This window comes from Triticum aestivum, chromosome 7B (genome assembly GCF_018294505.1).
Source record: "Triticum aestivum cultivar Chinese Spring chromosome 7B, IWGSC CS RefSeq v2.1, whole genome shotgun sequence".
Lineage (NCBI taxonomy): Eukaryota > Viridiplantae > Streptophyta > Magnoliopsida > Poales > Poaceae > Triticum > Triticum aestivum.
This window is the reverse complement of record NC_057813.1, coordinates 578,052,743-578,074,783: the sequence shown is the minus strand read 5'-3', so window position 1 is coordinate 578,074,783 and position 22,041 is coordinate 578,052,743.

The window sequence follows — 22,041 nt, the reverse complement described above, 5'->3', positions numbered from 1 at the left end:
TTTTGACGTGTTTGCTTGATGTTTGGGTGCATTTTGCATCAATGCCATGTTTAACTTGTTTTTGCTCATATCTTCTAGGCCGTAGCTCCAAACTAAATGGACTTTATATGTAACTTGACTAGAATCTCGTGTAGATCATCTTTGTGCATCTTAACTTGCTGTTTAACAACTTGAACATAAGGTTTATTCAGATCTGTACCAACTTCGAAATTTGCATATGAGGACTTACCGGAATTGTTATATGTTGTTCCCGGCCTCATTTAAACTTGCCTTGATGTGTTGCTCTTGTCTGCATCATCCCTTGCCATGAGTAGCTTCATGTAGTCTTGTCTTGCATCATGCTTGTTTGTGCGTCATGCCTTGTTCATCTGTGGTGTGTTTACCTTGTTGTGTGCTTCTTCTTGATAGTTCCCGTTTCGTTGCGATCGTGAGGACTCGTTCGTCTACGCTTGGTTCGGCTTCATCCGTTCATCTCCTTCATGGACTCGTTCTTCTTCCTTGAGGGATTTCAGGCAAGATGACCGCTACCCTCGATCTCACTACTATCATTGCTATGCTAGTTGCTTCGTTCTATCGCTTTGCTGCGCTACCTATCACCTGTTTATCAAGCCTCCCATATTGCCATGAACCTCTAACATTTGACACCTTTCCTATGCAAACCGTTGTTTGGCTATGTTACCGCTTTGCTCAGCCCCTCTTATAGCGTTGTTAGTTGCAGGTGAAGTTGAAGATTTCTCCATGGTGGACAGAATTTTGGTTGGGATATCACAATATCTCTTATATTATTAATGCATCTATATACTTGGTAAAGGGTGGAAGGCTCGGCCTTATGCCTGGTGTTTTGTTCCACTCTTGCCGCCCTAGTGTCCGTCATACCGGTGTTATGTTCTCGGATTTTCCGTTCCTTACGCGGTCGGGTGATTTATGGGACCCCCTTGATAGTTCACTTTGAATAAAACTCCTCCAGCAAGGCCCAACATTCGTTTTACCATTTGCCTCACCCCCACCTATACGTTTCCGTTGGGTCGGCCAACCCGAGGGTCATCTTTATTTTAGCCCCCCCCCCCCCGGGCCAATGCTTGTCTAAGTGTTGGTCCAAATCGAGCGATCTCCGGCGCCCCCTGGGCAACCACGGTCTATGCCAACCTCACGTCTGGCTCATCCGGTGTGCCCTGAGAACGAGATATGTGCAGCTCCTATCGGGATTTGTCGGCACAGCGGGAGGCTTTGCTGGTCTTATTTTACCATTGCCGAAATGTCTTGTAAACCAGGATTCCGAGTCTGGTCGGGTCTTCCTGGTAGAAGGTATATCCTTCGTTGATCGCGAGAGCTTATCATGGGCTAAGTTGGGACACCCCTGCAGGGTATAATCTTTTGAAAGCCGTGCCTATGGTTATAGGCAGATGGGAATTTGTTAATGTCCGGTTGTAGATAACTTGACACCAGATCCGAATTAAAACGCATCAACCGTGTGTGTAGCCATGATGGTCTCTTTTCGGCGGAGTCCGGGAAGTGAACACGGTCTTTGCATTATGTTTGACGTAAGTAGGAGTTCAGGATCACTTCTTGATCATTGCTAGCTTCACGACTGTTCCGATTGTTCTCTTCTCGCTCTTATTTGCGTATGTTAGCCACCATATATGCTTAGTCGCGGCTACAGCCTCACCACTTTACCCCTTCCTTTCCCATTAAGCTTTGCTAGTCTTGATACCCATGGTAATGGGATTGCTGAGTCCTCGTGGCTCACAGATTACTACAACAACAGTTGTAGGTACAGGTTATGCGATGATCATGATGCGAGCGCGATGTTTGCTTGATTTGGAGTTCTTCTTCTACTTCTTCTTCGATCAGGGGATAGGTTCCAGGTCGGCAGCCTGGGCTAGCAGGGTGGATGTCGTTTGAGTTTATGTTTGTGTTTTCATCCGTAGTCGGATGTTGCTCTTATGTATTGTGATGTTGTATTCGTGTGGCATTGTATGCTTTATGTATGTATCCCCATCTATTATGTAATGTTGATGTAATGATATCCACCTTGCAAAAGCGTTTCAATATGCGGGTCTATCCTTGGTGGGACCTTCGAGTTCCTTTTGGATAGGGTCGCATATTGGGCGTGACATGCTTACAATCAAAACAAAGCTTTTACTAAACATATCGTTGATGCTATGATGTAATCTTTTGAAGAAAAGCTTGTACTAGAAGTTTCAATCCCTAGAAACCTTTATGATGAGTGGGAAGCAGCTATTAAGATTAAGATTAAATATTATGAATGCTATGATTTCTGTGATTTGGGTGCTAGTGTTTCCACGATTCCAAAAACTTTGTGTGATGTGCTAGGTTTCCGTGAATCTGATGATTGTTCTTTAAATTTGCATCCTGAGGATTCCACCATCAAGAAATCTATGGGAAGGATTGGTGATGTTCTTATTGTTGCAAATAGGAATTCTGTGCCCGTAGAATTCATTGTTCTTGATATAGATTGCAATCCTACATGTCCTATTATTCTTGGTAGACCTTTCCTTAGAACGATTGGTGCAATTATTGATATGAAAGAAGGAAACATTAGATTCCAATTTCCATTAAGGGAACGCATGGAACACTTTGCTAGGAAGAAAATTAAATTGCCTTATGAATCTATTATGAGAGCCACTTATGGATTGCATACCAAAGATGGAAATACCTTGATCTATTCATGTTTTTATGCCTAGCTAGGGGCGTTAAACGATAGCGCTTGTTGGGAGGCAACCCAATTTTATTTTTGTTCTTTACTTTTTGCTCCTGTTTAGTAATAAATAATTCATCTAGCCTCTTGTTAGATGTGGTTTTAGTTTTAATTAGTGTTTGTGCCAAGTAGAACCTTTGGGAAAAATTGGGTGAAAGTTAATGCGATCTTGCTGTAAAAAACATTAACTTTATGCACACGAGAATAATTGTCATTTTTAACAGAAGAGTGCTTTTAAGTTGATTATTTTTGCAGAGGATTAATAGAAAAATTCCTCACGTCCAACAATTTATTCCTTAATTTTTCGAGTTACAGAAGTACTCGAGAGTTACAGATTACTACAGAGTGTTCTATTTTTGACAGATTCTGTTTTTCGCGTGTTGTTTGCTTATTTTGATGAATCTATGAGTAGTATCGGGGGGTATGAACTATAGAGAAGTTGGAATACAGTATATACTACACAAATATAAATAATAACGAGTTCACAATAGTACCTTAAAGTGGTGATTTATTTTCTTATACTAATGGAGCTTATGATATTTTCTGTTGAGTTTTGTGTTGTGAAGTTTTAAAGTTTTGGGTAAGGATTTGCTGGACTTTGGAATAAGGAGTGGAAAGAGCCCAAGTTTGGGGATGCCCAAGGCAACCTAAGGTAAAATTCAAGGACAACCAAAAGCCTAAGCTTGGGGATGCCTGATGAGCGACAAGTGTAGGGGATGTATCGTAGTCCTTTCGATAAGTAAGAGTGTCGAACCCAACGAGGAGCAGAAGGAAATGACAAGCGGTTTTCAGTAAGGTATTCTCTGCAAGCACTGAAATTTTAAGTAACGGATAGTTTTGTGATAAGATAAATTGTGACGGGTAACAAGCAATGAAAGTAAATAAGGTGTAGCAAGGTGGCCCAATCCTTTTTGTAGCAAAGGACAAGCCTGGACAAGTTCTTATATGAGAAAAACGCTCCCGAGGACACATGGCAATTATCGTCAAGCTAGTTTTCATCACGCCTGCCTAGTACAGGTCTATGTTTCTTAGCATCAGGTCTAGCAATTCTAGGAGCTTCATCACAGAAATAAATAACATGCCCATCAATATTATCAGCTAAGAGATCTTTAACCACAGCAATACTAGGTTCAATTTTAATTTGCTCAGGTGATGTATATTTTTAGTATTACTCTTACGAACCACAGTCGAAGCTTTACCATGATCCTTTGTCCTAACAGGGAAGGGTGGTTTCTCAATATAAGTGGAAGGAACAATACGATCACTATAAGTGATAGTCTTTTCTTCAACTGTGATAGGTGCAACTACTTTTATTTCAATGGGAGGATTATATTTAAACCACTTCTCCTTAGGGAGATCAACATGAGTAGCAAATGATTAACATGAAAGAAGCTACTATCTCGGAGTCAAGTCCATATTTAGTGCTAAATTCACGTAAGACATTAGTATGCATAAAAGATTTAACACAATCAGACTTAGGTGTCATACCTGACTCCTTACCATCGTCGGAATCCCAATCTTCAGAGTTGCATTTAATACTTTCCAATAAGTCCCACTTGAATTCAATAGTCTTCATCATAAAAGACCCAACACAAGAAGTATCGAGCATGATGCGATTGTTGAGAGAAAGCCGAGCATATTTTTTTTGAATAATCCTTTCTCTTGAGAGATCATGATTGGGGCATGAATATAACATTGACTTAAGCCTCCCCCAAGCTTGAGCGATGCTTTCTCCTTCGCGAGACCAAAAATTAAATATATAATTACGATCACGATGAACAAGATGCATAGGATAGAACTTCTGGTGAATCCCAATTTCAATCATTTATAGTCCCAAGATCCCATGTCATCACATAGCCTATACCATGTCAATGCGTCTCCCTTCAAAGATAAAGGGAAAACCTTCTTCTTAATAACATCCTCAGGCATACTTGCAAGCTTAAATAATCCACAAACTTCATCTACATATATTAGGTGCAAGTCGGGATGTAATGTTCCATCTCCTGTAAAAGGATTAGCTAGCACTTTCTCTACCATACCCGAAGGAATTTCAAAGTAAACATTTTCAGTAGGTTCAGTAGGTTGAGGAGCAACTCTTTGCTCTACTGGTCGGGGTGAAGATACCCCGAACAAGCCCCTCAAAGGATTAGTTTCCATAGTAACAAGTGACAGTAAATTTCAGCACATTGTATAGTTTTTTCCTTACCAAGTTCCACTTACCAAAGGCGCTTCACTCCCCGGCGACGGCGCCAGAAAAGAGACTTGATGACCCACAAGTGTAGGGGATCTGTCGTAGTCCTTTCGATAAGTAAGAGTGTCGAACCCAACAAGGAGCGGAAGGAAATGACAAGCGGTTTTCAGTAAGATATTCTCTGCAAGAACTGAAATTGTAAGTAACAGATAGTTTTGTGCTAAGATAATTTGTAACGGGTAACAAGCAATGAAAGTAAATAAGGTGCAGCAAGGTTGACCAATCCTTTTTGTAGCAAAGGACAAGCCTGTACAAGTTCTTATATGAGAAAAGCACTCCCGAGGACACATGGGAATTATCGTCAAACTAGTTTTCATCATGCTCATATGATTCGCATTCATTACTTTGATAATTTGATGTGTGGGTGGATCGGTGCTTGGGTACTGCCCGGACAAGCATCCCACTTATGATTAACCCCTACTGCAAGAATCCGCAACTACAAAAGAAGTATTAAGGTAAACCTAACCATAGCATGAAACATGTGGATCCAAATCAGCCCCTTACGAAGCAATCCATAAACTAGGGTTTAAGCTTCTGTCACTCTAGCAACCCATCATCTACTTATTACTTCCTAATGTCTTCCTCTAGGCCCAAATAATGGTGAAGTGTCATGTAGTCGACGTTCACATAACACCACTAGAGGGTAGACAACATACATCTTATCAAAATATCGAACGAATACCAAATTCACATGACTACTTATAGCAAGACTTCTCCCATGTCATCAGGAACAAAAGTAACTACTCACAAATCATATTCATGTTCATAATCAGAGGGGTATAGATATGCATTAAGGATCTGAACATATGATCTTCGACCAGATAAACCAACTAGCACCAACTACAAGGAGTAATCAACACTACTAGCAACCCACAGGTACCAATCTGAGGTTTTGGTACAAAGATTGGATACAAGAGATGAACTAGGGTTTGAGAGGAGATGTTGCTGGTGAATATGTTGATGGAGATTGACCCCCTCCCGATGAGAGGATCGTTGGTGATGACGATGGTGATGATTTCCCACTCCCGGAGGGAAGTTTCCCCGGGAGAACAGCTCCAACGGAGCCCTAGATTCGTTCCGCCAAGGTTCCGCCTCGTGGCGACGGAGTTTCGTCCCGTAAGCTTGCTTCTGATTTTTTTTCAGGGTAAAAGACTTCATGTGGCAGAAGATGGCCACCGGAGGGCTGTCAGGGGGCCCACGAGGCAGGGGGCGCGCCCCCCACCCTCGTGGACAGGGTGTGGGCCCCCTGACGCTGATTCCTTCGCCGGTATTTTTTGTTAATTCCAAAAATGACTTTTATGGAGTTTCAGGACTTTTGGAGCTATGCAGAATAGGTCTGTAATATTTGCTCCTTTTCCAGCCCAGAATCCCAGCTGCCGGCATTCTCCCTCTTCATGTAAACCTTGTAAAATAAGAGAGAATAGGCATACGTATTGTGATATATCATGTAATAACATCCCATAATGCAATAAATATAAAAATGAAAGCATGATGCAAAATGGACATATCAATGCCCCGGAAGGCATCCCCTCTTTCGTCTTCGTCTATTGGCAACTTTACTTGAGGCTATATTTTTTCACCACATGATATATGTTTTGCTTGGAGCGTCTTGTATGATTTGAGTCTTATATTCTTAGTTTACCACAATCATCCTTGATGTACACACCTTTGGGGAGAGACACGCATGAATCATGATTTATTAGAATACTCTATGTGCTTCACTTATATCTTTTGAGCTAGACAATATTTCTCTAGTGCTTCACTTATATATTTTGTAGAGCACATCGGTGGTTTTATTTTATAGAAATTGTTGAACTCTCATGTTTAACTTATATTATTTGGAGAGTCTTTTAGAATAGCATGTAATTTTCTTTGGTTATAAAATTAGTCCTAATATGATGGGCATCCAAGATGGATATAATAAAAACTTTCATATGAAGTGCATTGAATACTATGAGAAGTTTGATTCTTTATGATTGTTTTGAGGTATGAAGATGGTGATATTAGAATCATGTTAGCAGAGTAGTTGTGAATTTGAGAGATACTTGTGTTAAAGTTTGTGATTCCCGTAGCATGCACGTATGGTCGACCGTTATGTGATGAAGTTGGAGCATGATCTATTTATTGATTGTCTTCCTTATGAGTGGAGGTCGGGATCACGCGATGGCTAACTCCTACCAACCGTTTCCCTAGGAGCATGCGTGTAGTACTTTGTTTTGATGACTTGTAGATTTTTGCAATAAGTATGTGAGTTCTTTAATTATGACTAATGTTGAGTCCATGGATTATACGCACTCTCACCCTTCCACCGTTGCTAGCCTCTCCTGTGTCACGCAATTTTCGCCGACACCATACACCCACCATATACCTTCCTCAAAACAGCCACCATACCTACCTATTATGGCATCTTCATAGCCATTCCGAGATATATTGCCATGCAACTTTCCACCATTCCGTTTATTATGACATGCTCCATCATTTTCATATTTCTTTGCATGGTCATGTAGTTGACATCGTATTTGTGGCAAAGCCATCATTCATAATTTTTCATACATGTCACTCTTGAATCATTGCACATCCCAATACACCGCCGAAAGCATTCACATAGTCATATTTTGTTCTAAGTATCGAGTTGTAACTCTTGAGTTGTAAGTGAATAAAAGTGTGATGATCTTCATTATTAGAGCATTATCCCAGTGAGGAAAGGATGATAGAGACTATGATTCCCCCACAAGTCAGGATGAGACTCCGGACGAAATAAAAGAGGCCATAAAAAAGTGATAAGGCCCAAATAAAAAAATGAGAGAAAAAGAGAGAAGGGGCAATGCTACTATCCTTTTTCCACACTTGTGCTTCAAAGTAGCACAATGATCTTTATGATAGAGGGTCTCCTATGTTTTCACTTTCATATACTAGTGGGAATTTTTCATTATAGAACTTGGCTTGTATATTCCAACGACGGGCTTCCTCAAAAATGCACTACGTCTTTGTGAGCAAGCAAGTTGGATGCACACCCACTTAGTTTCTTTTTCAGATTTCATACACTTATAGCTCAAGTGCATCCGTTGCATGGCAATCCCTACTCACGCACATTGATATCTATTGATGGGCATCTTAGCCTGTTGATACGCCTAGTTGATGTGAGACTATCTTCTCCTTTTTGTCTTCTCCACAACCACCGTTCTATTCCACCTATAGTGCTATGCCCATGGCTCACACTCATGTATTACATGAAGATTGAAAAAGTTTGAGAACATCAAAAGTACGAAACAAATGCTTGGCTTGTCATCGAGGTTGTGCATGATTAAATACTTTATGTATATTCTAGTGAACATTTCATTATAGAACTTGGCTTGTATATTCCAGTGATGGGCTTCCTCAAAAGTGGCCTAGGTCTTCGTGAGCAAGCTAGTTAGATGCACACCCACTTAGTTTATTTTTGAGCTTTCATACACTTATAGCTCTAGTGCATTCGTTGCATGGCAATCCCTACTCACTCACATTGATATCTATTGATGGGCATATCCATAGCCCGTTAATACGCCTAGTTGATGTGAGACTATCTTCTCCTTTTTGCCTTCTCCACAACCACCATTCTATTCTACCTATAGTGCTATGTCCATGGCTCACGCTCATGTATTGTGTGAAGATTGAAAAAAATTGAGAACATCAAAAGTATGAAACAATTGTTGTCATCGGGGATGTGCATGATTAAATACTTTGTGTGATGAAGATAGAGGATAAACAGACTATATGATTTTGTATGGGTAGCTTTCTTTGGTCATGTTATTTTGAGAAGACATGATTGCTTTGTTAGTACGCTTGAAGTATTATTGTTTTTATGTCAATATTAAACTTTTGTCTTGAATCTTTCGGATCTGAACATTCATGCCACAATAAAGAAAATTACATTGATAAATATGTTAGGTAGCATTCCACATAAAAAATTCTGTTTTTACCATTTACCTACTCGAGGACGAGCAGGAATTAAGCTTGGGGATGCTTGATACGTCTCCAACGTATCTATAGTTTTCGATTGTTCCATGCTATTATATTATCTGTTTTGGATGTTTAATGGGCTTTAATATGCTCTTTGATATTATTTTTGGGACTAACCTATTAACCGAAGGCCTAGTGCCAGTTTCTGCTTTTTTGCCTATTTTAGAGTTTTGCAGAAAAGGAATACCAAACTAAGTCCAAACGGAATGAAACCTTCGCAGTGATCATTCTTCGACCGAAAGCAAACTAGAAGACTTGGAGATGAAGTCAGAGATGTAACGAGAAGGCCATGAGGCAAGAGTTTTAGGCCTATCAGTAGCGCAGACTGGAGCGCTACTGGTACGGCACTACAGCTAAAGCTTAGCAGTAGCATGCCTCAACCAATGCTACTGCTAAATCGACTTAGTAGTAGCGATTTCCCGGAGGAGCGCTACTGGTAATTAGTAGTAGCGCCTCTCCCTTCCCACGCTACTACTATTATTTCGTATTTTATTTCTTTTTTATTTCATGTTGTATTCATACACCTTTACACAAGTTTTCATACAACAGGAATTTAGAGATTGTTTTTACATCATAATGAGTTATTACATCACAGGGTGAAAGAACCGTGGACTAGTTTCAAGTGGATGTCCATCCACTTGAAACTAATCTGTGGTTCTTTCACCCAATGATATAATAAATATCATCATCATCATCATATCATTAACAACTTATCATCATAATATAGCATTGTCATATAACACCTCCTCAAGATCATCGTTTTCATCAATGACTTCACATAGCAAATTGGTCACTAGTCGTAATCACAAGTACTCCTCATCGTCAATTCTACCACATTGTACCACATAATAAACATATTGTACCTCATCGGACCTACTACATTCTCTTAGGACCTACTACATTCTCTAAGGTAAAATAGCAAAAAACAAGATAGCCCCTGACTCTCCATTATGGAGAATGGAGATTATCCTGTCTCCAATTCTTGCCTTTTGCTTAATGTTACTTCCAAGAACCTCCTTGCGAATGTCCAAACATTTTTTCCATTCTTTGATGAGCATGTGATCACCGGTTTTAGAAATCCGATATGCACAGGTGAGCTCCCTAGATTGACCTGGTAGTATGTTCACAACTCTAAGGCGACCATTCAGATACATCAGATGAGGCACACAATCCATCGGGATTTTCTGTTGAAAAACATAGTAATAAATTCGTAGTGAGCAATGCTGTACTAGTTTTAGAAGTATGCAAAATATGCATGGATGTCGTAATAGTAAAAATCTTACCAGGGTATCTCCATAGAAGTTACTGTGGTTTAACACGTGCACTAGTTCCACGTATTCACCATAATTTGGAGGAGTTCGATAATAGGTATTGTAATCCTCAAGATAAGTACAATAAGCGATCAGATGACTTTTCTCCTTATAAGTTAATTCGGAGCCATCAGTGTAGTCGGTTTTGTCTACCATCTTCCGCACATTCTTTGAAGAATCAAAATAAGCTGTCAATGGAAATAAGCTGTCAACTATTTTGATATAAACAATATAAATTAGTTAATAACTATGCTTGAGAAACTCACATTGCAGTAGAATCGGAAGCGTATCAACAAGGACCCAAATGTCCATATTGTCTTGCTCAATGTCAGGATCACAAGATACATGGTGACAATCATACCCTCATAAAAACCATACATTTTGCAAAGTGCTTCCCAATTTTGGCAACCAAAATGGGTTATGCTCTGAGCATTACACAGATTTACTTCAAAATCCATATCATGATGGGTCCTTAGGTGTATTTTCTTTGTTTCAAAATTTACATAGAGTCTTGCATGGCATGGGATAAGCTAGTAGAATTGTAAAATATGAAAATTAGACGTTGAAATAGTTGAAGTCATGCTTAATTACGAAAAAAAAACACTTGTCGTTGTTGCGTACCGTTTCAAATCGAATGTCTCCTCGAGCTTAATGCTGAAGCGCCGATCTTCGTCCAGCTCAACGAACCTGTCGCACATACCTCGATCGTCGTGGCACCAGCTGCACTCCCCTGGGAGACTGTCGTCGTCCGAGTATGACATTTCCTATGTTCATAATTCAAAGATTAAACTTGTACATATTCTAGCCCAAGTCATGCCAGAATTCACAGAAAAATCCGGCATGACCTTTGCTAAAAAAGGACATATCGAGCGCCTAAAATTTGCCGGAACGGAAATTAATCAACACTCCAGCAAAACATAGGCCACTCGGAGGTGTAACCTGAACATGACCGGCCACTTGGGCAACCACATATCCTATATGAGCAACACAAGATATACATGAAGATTTGGTAGGTCTCACCTCGAGGTCGGAGGGGGTCGGTGACGGGGACGACGGCGGGGATGATGGAGGGGCTCCTTGATTTTTGCAAAAGCAAAAACCCTATAAGTTATCACTAATACATCCCGAATAATTGCTTAAACTAAAAAAATAACAACAAATATGACATGTTCAACTAGTTCTATTAATTCAACTAGTTCTTACTAAATATAAACTTACTATAAATAGAAAAAAAATCAGTTCTTTCTAAAAATAAAGCAGTTCAACTAGTTATATTAATTTACTTACTAAACTAGTTCAACTAAACTAAACTAGTTCAACTAGTTTATTAATTTACTTACTAAAAATACACTAGTTCTATAAATTCAACTAGTTCAACTAGTTTATTAATTTACTTACTAAACTAGTTCAACTAAAACTAAACTAGTTCAACTAAAACTAAACTAGTTCAACTAAAACTAAACAAGTTCAACTAAAACTAAACTAGTTCAACTAAAACTAAACTATTTCAATTACTAAAAATCATTATCTATGAACCCTAAATTAACATCTACTACTACTAAAAACATCTAGTACTAACTAATTAAGCAGAGAGAAAGGGGGTGGGGAGGGGTGGGGGCTTCCAGAGAGGGGAGAGATGGTGGCGGGGAGGTGCTCGGCGACGGAGAGGTAGGGGCGGCAAGGGCGGGCTCGGGATCGGGAGGCGGCGGTGCTGGGCGGGCACGGGCGGCGGCGGTGAGGTCGATGGCATCGGCGGTGAGGTCAAGGGCAGCGAGAGTGAGGTTAAGAGCGGCGGCGGGCGGCGGTGCTGAGGTTGAGGGCGGGCGGCGGCGGTGAGGGCAGGCTCGGGCGGCAACGACAGAGGAGTAGGGGAAATGGGGGAATGGAGGACTTAGCCAAATTTTGAGCCGGGGCGGGTGGTTAATTCAGAAGTAGCAGTAGCGCATTCCAGAAAGCACGCTACTGCTATGTTAGCTACAACGCGTTCTGGTGTACACGCTACTGCTACTCCTTTCTCTTTTTCCCTTTTTCATTTATTTTTCTTCACATTTTATTTTTTTCCTTTCACCTTATTATATTTCTTTCATTTTCAATTACCTTTCTATTTGCTTTCCATTTAATTTTATATCCTTTAGCAGTAGCGAGTTTAGAAGAAAACGCGCTGCTACAAAGTAAGTAGCGGTAGTGCGGTTCTATATGGATCGCTGCTACTATGTGTAGCGTATCGGCTAAGTCGTGGGAATTATTGTGGTAGCACTTGTTTCCGGACATGCGCTACTGCTAACGTTTCAGCTATAGCGCGCTTTGCATGAACGCGCTACTACAAATTAGCAGTAGTGCCCTATTTTAACCAGCGCTACTGCTATACCTTTGTGTATAGGCTTTTCCCTAGTAGTGGTAGGCGCGCCCCCACCCTCGTGGTCCCCTCATAGCTCCACCGACCTATTTCTTTCGCCTATATATACTCTTATACCCTAAAAACATCAGGGGAGCCACGACACCACTTTTCCAATGCCACAACCTTCTGTACCCCTGAGATCCCATCTTGGGGCCTTTTATGGCGATCTGCCAGAGGGGGATTCAATCACGAAGGGCTTCTACATCAACACCATTACCTCTCCGATGAAGCGTGAGTACTTTACTATAGACCTTCAGGTCCGTAGTTATTAGCTAGATGGCTTCTTCCCTCTCTCTCTTTCATTCTCAATACAAAGTTCTCGTCGATGTTCTTGGAGATCTATTCGATGTAATACTCTTTTGTGGTGTGTTTGCCGAGATCTAATGAATTGTGGATTTATGATCAAGATTATCTATGAATATTATTTGGTTCTTCTCTGAATTCTTATATGCATGATTTGATATCTTTGCAAGTCTCTTTGAATTATCGATTTAGTTTGGCCTACTAGATTGATCTTTCTTGCCATGAGAGAAGTGCTTACCTTTGCTTCAATCTTGCGGTGTCCTTTCCTAGTGACAGTAGGGGCAGAAAGGAACATATTGTATTGTTGCCATCGAGGATAACAAGATAGGGTTTTCATAATATTGCTTGAGTTAATTCCTCTACATCATGTCATCTTGCTTAATGCGTTACTCCGTTCTTTATGAATTTAATACCCTAGATGCATGCTGGATGGTGGTCGATGTGTGGAGTAATAGTAGTTGATGCAGGCAGGAGTCAGTCTACTTGACACGGACGTGATGCCCATGTTCATGATCATTGCCTTAGATGTCATCATAATTATGCGCTTTTCTATCAATTTCTCGGCAGTAATTTTTTCACCCACCGTAATACATGCTATCTCGACAAAAGCCACTAGTGAAACCTATGGCCCCCGGCTGTCTTTTCCATTATATTGAATTTCTTTTGCATATTATTGTATTTTGTTTACATCATGCTAGTTTTCGATCTATTAATTTGTAATCTTTACTTTACAATCTATACATCAAAAATACCAAAAATATTTACTTTATCATTTATCTATCTCTATCAGATCTCACTTTTGCAAGTGACCGTGAAGGGATTGACAACCCCTTTATCGTGTTGGTTGCAAGTTCTTGATGGTTTGTGCATGTATTCAGTGACTTGTGTGTCGTCTCCTACTAGATTGATACCTTGGTTCTCAAAAACTGAGGGAAATACTTACGCTACTTTGCTGCATCACCCTTTCCTCTTCAAGGGAAAACAACCGCAAGCTTAAGAGGTATCAAGATCCCATCTAGGGGCCTTTTTCAGCATCCCTCCGGAGGGGGATTCGATCATGGAGGGCTTCTACATCCACTCTATTACCCTTCCGATGAAGCGTGAGTAGTTTACCACAAACCTACGGGTCCATAGCTAGTAGCTAGATGGCTTCGTCTCTCTCTTTGATTTTCAATACCATGTTCTCCCCGATGTTCTTGGAGATCTATTCGATGTAATACTTTTTTGCGATGTGGTTGCCGAGATCCGATGAATTGTCGATTTACGATCAGCTTATCTATGAATATTATTTGAATCTGCTCTGAATTCTTATATGCATTATTTGATATCTTTGTAATTCTGTTCGAAATATCGGTTTGTTTGGGCCAACTAGACTGGTTTTTCTTATAATGGGAGAAGTGCTTAACTTTGGGTTCAATCTTGCGATGTCCTTTCCCAGTGACAGTAGGGTCAGCAAGGAACGTATTGGATTGTTGCCATCGAGGATAAAAAGATGGGGTTTTCATCATATTGCTTGAGTTAATTCCTCTATATCATGTCACCTTACTTAATGCATTACTCTGCTCTTTATGAACTTAATACTCTAGCTGCATGCTGGATAGCGGTCGATGTGTGGAGTAATAGTAGTAGATGCGGAATCGTTCCGGTCTACTTGACACAGAGGTGATGTCGATATTCATGATCATTGCCTTAGATATCGTCATAACTTAGCGCTTTTCTATCAATTGCTTGGCAGTAATTTGTTCACCCACATATTATTTGCTATCTTGAGAGAAGCCTCTATGAAAACTATGGTGCCCGGTTCTATGTTCCATCATATAAGTTTATGATCTACTATTCTTGCAATCTTTTACTTTTCGATCTATAAACCAAAAATACCAAAAATATTTACTTTATCATTTATCTATCTCTATCCGATCTCACTTTTGCAAGTAACCATGAAGGTATTAAAAACCCATTTATTGTGTTGGGTGCAAGTTTGTTTGATTGTTTGTGCAGGTATTCGGTGATTTGTGCGTTGTCTCCTATTGGATTGATACCTTGGTTCTCAAACTAAGGGAAATAATTATATCTACTTTGCTGCATCACCCTTTCCTCTTCAAGGGAAAACCAATGCAAGCTCAAGAAGTAGTAGTGTGTTCCCCCCTTTGGCCCATTAAGCCCATATAGCCTCCAGGGGCTTCTCGAAACCCCTTCCGGTGATCCGATGAATACCCGGTACACTCTGAAACTCTTCCCGTGTCCGAATATCATCGTCCTATATATCAATCTTTACCTCCAGACCATTCTGGAGCTCCTCATCATGTCTGTGATATCTTTCGGGACTCCGAATATCATTCTGTCATGAAATTGTATAACTCATGTAACACAATATCGTCAACGAACATTAAGTGTGCGGACCCTACGGGTTCGAGAACTATGTAGACATGATCGAGACACCTCTCCGGTTAATAACCAATAGTGGAACCTGGATGCTCATATTGGTTCCTACTTATTCAATGAAGATCTTTATCGGTCGAACCATTATGACAACATACGTAATTCCCTTTGTCTATTGGTATGTTACTTGCCCGAGATTCGATCGTCTTATCTTCATACCTAGTTCAATCTCGTTACCGGCAAGTCTCTTTACTCGTTCCGTAATACATCATCTTGTAACTAACTCCTTAGTCACTTTGCTTGCAAGCTTCTTGTGATGTTTATTACCGAGAGGGCCCGGAGATACCTCTCCGACACTCGGAGTGATAAATCCCAATATTGATCCATGCCAACTCAATAGACACCTTCGGAGATACTTGTAGAGCATCTTTATGATCACCCAGTTACATTGTGATGTTTCATAGCACACAAGGTGTTCCTCCGGTATCCGGGCGTTGCATGATCTCATTGTCGAAGGAGCATGTATTTGACATTCAAGAAGGCAATAGCAATAAACTGAACGATCATATGCTAAGCTAATGGATGGGTCTTGTCCATCACATCATTCTCCTAATGATGATCCTGTTATCAAATGACAACTCATGTCTATGCAGGAAACCTTAACCATCTTTGAGCAACGAGCTAGTCTAGTAGAGGCTTACTGGGGACACGGTATTTGTTTATGTATCCACACATGTATAAGTTTCCGGTCAATACAATTCTAGCATGAAAAATAAACCTTTATCATGATCAAGGAAATATAATAATAATCATTTTATTACAGCCCCTAGGGCATATATGCATCAGTCTCCCACTTGCACTGGAGTCAATAATCTAGTTCGCATCCTCATGTGATTAACACCCATAGTTCACATCGCCATGTGACTAACACCCAAAGAGTTTACTAGTCAATAATCTAGTTCACATCACCATGTGATTAATACTCAAAGAGTACTAAGGTCTGATCATGTTTTGTTTGTGAGGAAGTTTAGTGAATGGGTCTGCCACATTCAGACCCGTATGTATTTTGCAAATTTCTATGTCTACAATGCTCTTCATGGAGTTACTCTAGCTAATTGCTCCCACATTCAGTACGTGTCCAGATTGAGACTCGGATTCAGCCAGATTGGTGTTTAAAGCTTGCATCAACGTAACTCTTTACGATGAACCCTTTATCACCTCCATAATCGACAAACATTTCCTTAGTCCACTTTAGGTACCTAAGGATAATTTTGACCGTTGTCCAATGGTCCACTCCTGGATCACTATTGTACCCCCTTGTCAAACTCATGGCAAGGCACACAACAGATCCGGTACACATCATGGCATATTTTATAGAACCTATGCCTGGGGCATAGGGAATGACTTTCATTCTCTCTCTCTATCTTCTTCCGTGGTCGGGCTTCGAGTCTTACTCAACTTCGCACCTAGCAACACATGCAAAAGAACCCATTCTTTGACTATTCCATTTTGAACTTCTTCAAAACTTTGCCAAGGTATGTGCTTTGTGAAAGTCCTATTAAGCGTCTTGATCTATCCCTATAGATCTTGGTGCCCAATATGTAAGTAGCTTCACTGTGGTCTTTCATTTAAAAACTCCTATTCAAGTATCCATTTATGCTATCTACAAATTCTATATCATTTCCAATGAACAATATGTCATCTCCATATAATATCAGAAATGCTACCGAGCTCCCACTCACTTTCTTGTAAATACAGGCCTCACCATAAGTCTGTATAAAACCATATGCTTTGATCACCTCATCAAAGAGTATATTCCAACTCCGAGATGCTTGCACCAGTCCATAAGATGGATCGCTAGAGCTTGCACACTTTGTTAGCAGCTTTAGAATTGACAAAACCTTCTGGTTGCATCATATACAACTCTTCTTTAAGAAATACATTAAGGAATGTAGTTTTGATGTCCATTTGCCAGATTTCATAATGATAAAATGCGGCAATTGCTAACATGATTCAGACAGACTTAAGCATCGCTAGGGGTGAGAAAGTCTCATCGTAGTCAACTCCTTGAACTTGTCGAAAACCTTTTGTGACAAGTCGAGCTTTGTAGACAGTAATATTACACCATCAACGTCAGTCTTCTTGACAATCCATTTATTCTCAATGGCTCGCCGATCATCGGGCAAATCCACCAAAGTCCACACTTTGTTCTCATACATGGATCATATCTCAGATTTCATGGCCTCAAGCCATCTCTCGGAATTTGGGCTCATCATAGCTTCTTCATAGTTCGTAGTTTTTCCTTGGTCTAATAGCATGACTTCCAGGACAGGATTACCATACCACTCTAGTGCCGACCGTGTTTTGGTTGACCTACGAAGTTTAATAGTAACTTGATCTGAAGTTTCATGATCATCATCATTATCTTCCTCTCTAGTTGGTGTAGGCATGAGGGGAACTGTTCTCTTTGATGTGTTACTTTCCAATTCGAGAGAAGGTATAACTACCTCATCAAGTTCCACTTTCCTCCCACCCACTTCTTTCGAGAGAAACTCCTTCTCTAGAAAGGACCCATTCTTGGCAACAAAGATATTGCCTTCATATCTGTGGTAGTAGGTGTACCCAATAGTTCCTTAGGGTATCCTATGAAGAAGCACTTCTCCGATTTATGTTCGAGCTTATCAGGCTGAAGCCTTTTGACATAAGCGTCGCATCCCCAAACTTTAAGAAATGACAGCTTAGATTTCTTTCCAAACCACAATTCATACGGTGTCATCTCAATAGATTTAGATGGTTCCCTATTTAACGTGAATGCGGTTGTCTCTAATGCATGACCCCAAAACGATAATGGTAAATCGGTAAGAGACATCATAGAATGCACAATATCTAATAAAGTACAGTTACGACGTTCGGACACACCATTATGTTGTGGTGTTCCAGGTGGCGTGAGTTGTAAAACAATTCCACATATTTTTAAATGAAGGTCAAACTCGTAACTCAAATATTCACCTCCACGGTCATATCATAGAATTTTCTTGTTACGATGATTCTCTCATTCACTCAGAAGTTCTTTCAACTTTTCAAATGTTTCAGATTTGTGTTTCATCAAGTAGATATACCCATATCTACTCAAATCATTTGTAAAGATTATAAAATAACGATACCCGCCGCGTGCTCAACACTGGTCGGACCACATACATTGAAATGTATTGTTTCCAATAAGGCATTAGCTCGCTCCATTGTTTCGGATAATGGAGTTTTAGTCATCTTGCCCATGAGGCATTGTTCGCAGGTATCAAATGATTCATAATCAAGTGATTCCAAGAGTCCATCTCCATGGTTTCTTCATGCGCTTTACACCAATATGACCTAAACGGCAGTGCCACAAGTATGTTCCACTATCATTATTAACTTTGCATCTTTTGGCATCAATATTATGAATATGTGTTCACTACGATCGAGATTCAGTAAACCATTCACATTGGGTGTATGACCATAGAAGGTTTTATTCATGTAAACAAAACAACAATTATTCTCTGACTTAAATGAATAACCGTATTGCAATAAACATGATCTAATCATGTTCATGCTCAATGCAAACACCAAATACCATTTATTTAGGCTCAACACTAATCCCGAAGGTAGAGGGAGTGTGCGATGGTGATCGTATCAAGCTTGGAATCACTTCCAACACACATCATCACCTTGCCCTTAACTAGTCTATGTTTATTATACAACTTCTGTTTTGAGTTACTAATCTTAGTAACTAAACCGGTATCAAGTATCCAGGGGTTACTACGAACACTAGTAAGGTACACATCAATAACATGTATATCAAATATACCTTTGTTCACTTTTCCATCCTTCTTATCCGCGAAGTATTTGGGGCAGTTCCACTTCCAGTGACCATTTACTTTGCAGAAGGAGCACTCAGTTTCGGGCTTGGGTCCAGCTTTGAATTTCTTTAGGTGAGCGGCAACTTGCTTGCCATTCTTCTTGAAGTTCACTTTCTTTCGCTTGCCCTTTTTCTTGAAACTAGTGGTCTTATTGACCATCAACAGTTGGTGCTCTTTTTTTGATTTCTACCTCCGCTGATATTTGCATCGCGAAGAGCTCGGAAATCATTTTCATCATCCCTTGCATATTATAGTTCATCACGAAGCTCTAGTAGCTTTGTGATAGTGACTGGAGAAATCTGTCAATCATTATCTTATCTAGAAGATTAACTCCCACTTGATTCAAGTGATTGTAGCACCCAGACATTTTGAGCACATGCTCACTGGCTTATCCATTTTGCTCCATCTTGTAGGCAAAGTACTTGTCAGAGGTCTCATACCTGTCAACATGGGCATGAGCTTGAAATATCAATTTCAGCTCTTGGAACATCTCATATGTTCTATGGCGTTCAAAACGTTTTTGGATTCCCGATTCTAGGCCGTAAAGCATGGCGCACTAAATTATCAAGTAGTCATCAAATCAAGCCTTTCAAACATTCTTAACATCTACATCAGCTCCTGAAGTAGGTCTGTCACCAAGTGGTGCATCAAGGACATAATTCTTTTGTGCAACAATGAGGATAATCCTCAGATCACGGACCCATTCCGCATTATTGCTACCATCATCCTTGAACTTAGTTTTCTCTAGGAACATATCAAAAACAGGGGAGCTACATTGCAAGCTATTGATCTACAGCATAGATTTCCAAATACTAGCAGGACTAAGTTCGTGATAAATTAAGTTCAATTAATCAAATTGCTAACAAACTCCCACCAAGTTATCTAAGTGATACATGATCCAAATCAACTAACCGTTGTCCGATCATCACATGAGACAGGGTAGTCATCAATGGTGAACATCTCTATGTTGATCATATCTACTATATCACTCATGTTCCACCTTTCGGTCTCCTGTGTTTCGAGACCATGTCTGTACATGCTAGGCTCATCAAGTTTAACCCAAGTATTCTACATGTGTAAATCTGGCTTACACCCGTTGTATGTGAACGTAGATTCTATCACACCGGATCATCACGAGGTGCTTCAAAACGATGAACCTTAGCAATGATGCATACTCAGGGAGAACACATTTATCTTCAAATTTAGTGAAGGGATCATCTTATAATGCTACCGTCGTTCTAAGAAAAACAAGATGCATAAAGGATAAACATCACATGCAATCAAAATATGTGACATGATATGGCCATCATCGTATTGTGCTTTTGATCGCCATCTCCAAAGCATCGTCATGATCTCCATCGTCACCGGCTTGACACCTTAATCTCCATTATTGCGTCGGGGTCGTCTCACAAACTATTGCTTCTACAACTATTGCTAACGCATAGCAATAAAGTAAAGCATTTAGATGGCACTTGCATTTCATATAATAATTAAGAGACAACCCTAAGGCTCCTGCTGGTTGTTGATATTACAAAACATGATCATCTCATACAACAACATATATCACATCACGTCTTGACCATATCACATCACAACATTCCCTGCAAAAACAAGTTAGACATCCTTTATTTTGTTGTTGCAAGTTTTACGTGGCTGCTGCGGGCTTCTAGCAAGAACCGTTCTTACCTACAGGAAAAACCACAACGGTGATTTATCAAGTTTGTTGTTTTAACCTTCTTCAAGGACCGGCCGTAGTCAAATTCTATTCAAATAAAGTAGGAGAAATAGACACCCGCCAACCTCCTTTATGCAAAACAAGTTGCATGTCAGTCAGTGGAACCTGTCTCATGTTCGTGGACATGTAAGGTTGGTTCGGGCTGCTTCATCCCAAAATACCATTGAATCAAAATAAGACGTTGGTGGTAAGCAGTATGACTATCATCACCCACAATTCTTTGTGTTCTACTCGTGCAAATCATCTACGCATAGACTTGGCTTGGATGACACTGTTGGGGAATCTTGCATGGAAAACAAAAAAATCTACGGACACGCAATATCTATCCATATAGATACATAGAAACGAGAGGGGAGAGTGTGTCTACGTACCCTCATAGACCATAAGCAGAAGCATTTTGTAATGCGGATGATGTACTCGAACTTCTTGGCGATCCAACCGATTGAGTACCGAACGTATGACACCTCTGTGTTCAGCACACGTTTAGCTCGGTGATGTCCTCTCCTTCTTGATCCAGCAAGACGGGTGAAGTAATGGATTAGTTCCGGCAGCACGGCAGCATGGTGACAATGATGGTGATGCTATCTCTGCAGGGCTTCGCCTAAGCACTACAAAAATATGACCGAGGGAGGAAACTGTGGAGAGGGGCGCCGCACATGGCTAAGCGATTGTCGTGGTAATGTGTGGTGCCCCCTCCCACATATATAGGTGGGAGAGAGCGGCAGCAGCCAGGAGGCGCCCCAAGTGGGGCTGAATCCCACTTGGGCTCCTGCCCTTGGCCGCCCCCTTTCCTTGTTTGGGTGCGGGAGGAAGGCAGGGGGAGGAGGTGCCCCCTTCCTTTCTCTCATGAGGAGGGAAAGGCTGGAGGGGCCAACCCTCCCCCTTTCCTTCCCCTAGGGCCGGCAGCCAGGGAGAGGGGTGCACCAGCCCCTTGTGGGCTTGTGTGTTTCCCCCTTTGGCCCATTAAGACCATATAGCCTCCCAGGGCTTCCCGGAACCCCTTCCAGTGATCCAATGAATACCAGGCACACTGCAAAACTCTTCCAGTGTT